The sequence below is a fragment of the Triticum dicoccoides genome, chromosome 4A (assembly GCF_002162155.2).
Source record: "Triticum dicoccoides isolate Atlit2015 ecotype Zavitan chromosome 4A, WEW_v2.0, whole genome shotgun sequence".
In the NCBI taxonomy this organism is placed as follows: Eukaryota; Viridiplantae; Streptophyta; class Magnoliopsida; order Poales; family Poaceae; genus Triticum; species Triticum dicoccoides.
In genome coordinates, this window is record NC_041386.1 from 242,999,035 (window position 1) to 243,002,865 (window position 3,831).

A 3,831-nucleotide genomic window follows, 5' to 3' on the forward strand; every position below is an offset into this window, starting at 1 on the left:
TTAAAAGTTTTTCATCTAAAATTCATTCAGCGTAGTAGTTCAACTTCATGTTGCTTTCACGTTGAACTTCTGTGACGTATTTTTGTTTTTAATTTTCTCATCCATTCGTCAGTGTTACACAAATAATATTCCCTTTTGTACAAATCTCTCTCACAATAATTTGTTTAACTTTCTCTGACGAAGGACTTGAACTTATAACAAAAAAACTTTTAGCCTTTGCTTTTTCATTCCTTTTTAATACAAAATGCACACCATCCAGTACATTAACTTCTGGCAGTTATCAACCTGAACTTCTCTCGGTTACGTGAATTTTTTTGAGTTTTTTAATGAATTTTTAAACTGATTTTCTAAATCCTTTTTTACGAATTTTGAAGCGCTATATTTTTAATAGTTTAACTTCTTGTTATTTAATTTTTGAACTTCTTATTTCCATTCTTTTAATAATGAGGAAAATCTAAGTTTTCTATAATCATCGAACTTCTCCATCTTTTTAATATGGACTTCCTAGTTTTATTTCTTAATCCTTTTTAAGAAATTTTGAAGCGCTCTATTATTAAAAGTTGAACTTCTTGTTATTTGATTTTTGAACTTCTTATTTCCATTCTTTAATAACGAGGAAAATTTGAGTTTTCTATAATCATCGAACTTCTCCATCTTTTATAATTGGACTTCCTGGTTTTATTTCTTTTAGTAACGAAAAAATCTTATATTTTGATAGACATCGAGCCACTCCTTTTTTAAATTTTAACTTCTAGGTTTATTTTAAGAGAGAAAATCTTTGTTATAAAATTGTTTGAGATGCCTTTTAATGACCTTCTTTGGGTTTGTAACAAGCATTGAGCCAGTTGTGTCGCACCAATGAAATTAAAACTCAGATTTTATTGACGATTTTAAAACTTTTTCATATGAAATTCATTCAGTGTAGTAGTTGAACTTCTGGTTGTTTTCCCGTTGAACTTCTGTGACGTATTGTCGTTTGTAATTTTCTCATCCATTCGTTAGTGTTACACAAATAATATTCCTTTTGTACAAATCTCTCTCACAATAATTTTTTAACTCTCTCTGGCCGAGGACTCGAACTTACACAAATGATATTCATGCCGTTTTAAAGTAAATTAGAAAATGACGAGATCATGATTTCTGCCTTCATCGCGAATGGAAATGCACTGCTCGAAGTAGTTGAACTTCTCGAGCATGTCTGTTTGAACTTCACTCTGTTTTTAATGTGTTGTTTTTTGCCCGTAACTCCCCAACTACTTACCGGAATTGAGCAAATGATATATTGATGGAAAGCTGTTGAAAACACACAACTTTTTTGTGTTGATCATTTTTTCATACTTGCGACGGTTCAAAATATTTTTTTGAATGCGTAAAAATGTGTTTTTAACGGTATACATAAAACTTTTAAACCATTTATCAGAATGTAGCATATAATATACCATTGGAAAGCTTATGAGTAGAAGCGACTTTGTCATCTACACATTTGTTAGAAATTCGTTGCCTTTTGAGAAGTATTAAAAATGGCAAAAACAACATCAATTTTTGCTTTGTTTTTAACATGTAATTGAAGGTCGGATGTCTCGCACTAGAGATCTCGAACTGCACCGCGAGGAGCACGTGAACTTCTTGCAACAAACCTTTCAGGCTTTTAGTTTTTTTCGTTTTATTCTCATCTAAAATGCATTCCGTGTAGTAGTTGAACCTCCCGCTGTTTTCACTTTGAACTTCTACCACGTATTTTTGTTCGTAATTTCTCACCCGTTCATCGGAGTTGCACAAACGATATACCGTGTCGATTACCTCTCTCACAAGAAGTTCTGAAACTTTCCTGTGCCGAGCACCTGAACTTCTTGCAACAAATTTTTTATACTTTAACTTATTAATTCTTTGTTCTCATATGAAAACACACACCATGAAGTACGTGAACTTCTATCTGTTATCACTTTGAACTTCTCTCTGTTTCTCTATAGTAACGGAAAAATATAAGTTTTTTATAGACATCGAACCGCTCTAACTTTTTTATTTGAACTTCTTTGAGTATTTTTTCGAAATGTGAAAATTGGAGTTTTGGTAGAAACATCGAACTTCTTCATTATTTTGAATTGAACTTATTGGTTTATTCTTTAGTAACCAGAAAAATCCAAGTTTTTAAATAAATATTAAACTTATCTGCGTTTTCCAATTAAACTTCTTCGTTATTTTGAATTAAACTTATTGGGTTTATTCTTTAGTAACCGAAAAATATGAGTCTTCAAATATAATATCAAACAACTCCATTTTTAAAATTTAAACTTCTTGGTTTTATTTATTTTATTAATGGAAAAATTTAGGTTTGTAATAAACAACAAACCACTCATCTATTTTAATTTGAACTTCTAGGGGTTTAGTGAGAAGTTTATTTTTCATGCATTGTGAAAAGTTGCACTTTTTAGGGAACTTTACTTTTGTTTTATTTTCTATCTTTTTAGTGCAAATTGAACTGCGCAAGTTTCGCATGGTGAACTTCTGTCTTTTTAATAAACAAAACGAATTGCTACACACAATGTTTGTATAATACCCAACAGTTGCCCAAAGTCAGTTTTTTATTGCTCAAATAGCAACTCACGCACACACTCTTTTTTTGGACTCCTGTTATCAATAGAAAAAATAGCATGGCACTGTAAATAACGCCTCCACTATCCTCCCCGCAACATCACCCACTAGTAGGAACTGAGGATGTTGCTGCCACTGTGTCAAGTGGAGTGGTTACAACAAACCATAATAATTTAGAAAAATATTTCATGGGGCATCAACAAAAAAGGAGTCTGAAAATGGTGCTTTTCCATCTTCACATATAATTACCAACGATGAATTCCGTAGCTTCTCCTTCCTGGACATTTACACGAGCACCTAGCTGGCAATGAATACAAAAACACACAAAAGTAGCCATGGAAAACGCCTCAATAGAGCAGCGGATGCACTTGGTGCTATGCGGGGAGGAGAGAGGCGTGCATGAACTTTTTGTTGCATCTGACCTTTTGAATATTGCATATATGAACTTCTCTAGCGAGACAAGATTGTTTCTTTTAACAACATGTCATGAATATGTCTCTATGCCTAAAGCACTCACAGCTTTGGTTCAGAAAAAAATGATGGATAATTAACAGCAAACAGCAGTTTAGCAATTGAAAGCAGAACATAGCTTCTCTGCCGCACCTGCTGCTGCACTTCCCTTTCCTTCTCGGTTGCATCTAAGTGGCTCGATTTCATCGCAGGTGTTTGTGATGGTCGAGCGGATTGAATGCGAGGCACACGATCAGCAAGGGAACTGAGCGAGCCCATCCATGCGGTTTTCACCCTGGCGGGGTGGGAGAACGACGACAGTGGGTAGGAAGGAGGAGTCCGGGGAAGGCACGCGGACAGCTACAGGTCATGGCCTCCTGCAGCTGAAGGTCGATGCCTCCACCAGCTGTAGGACAGCACCCAACCCGAACATGGGCTAGTGGTCACCGGCGAGTGGAGGGCAGTGAAGAATCCTCACCGGATCTGGCGCTCCGAGGTGCTCCGGGGAGAGGAAGGGCATCCCCGCGGTGGAAGAAGGTTGCGGCGCACGGAGGTGAAGTAGTGGCGCGTGGAAGGCCGGATGGGGGACGGCGGTGCGCGGAGGCAGGTTGCGGTGAGCGGGAGGTAGGGTGACGGTGCGCAGAGGCAGGAGGCGAGCGCGTGGGAGGCTGGGCACGGCGGCGCGGGAAGCGGGGGACCACACCGCCAATGATGAGCACAGGTGGCGGAGGCTATGGGATCTTGGGGGGACGGTGTCTCCTGTTGGGGCATGGTGGGGTAGCGGCGGCG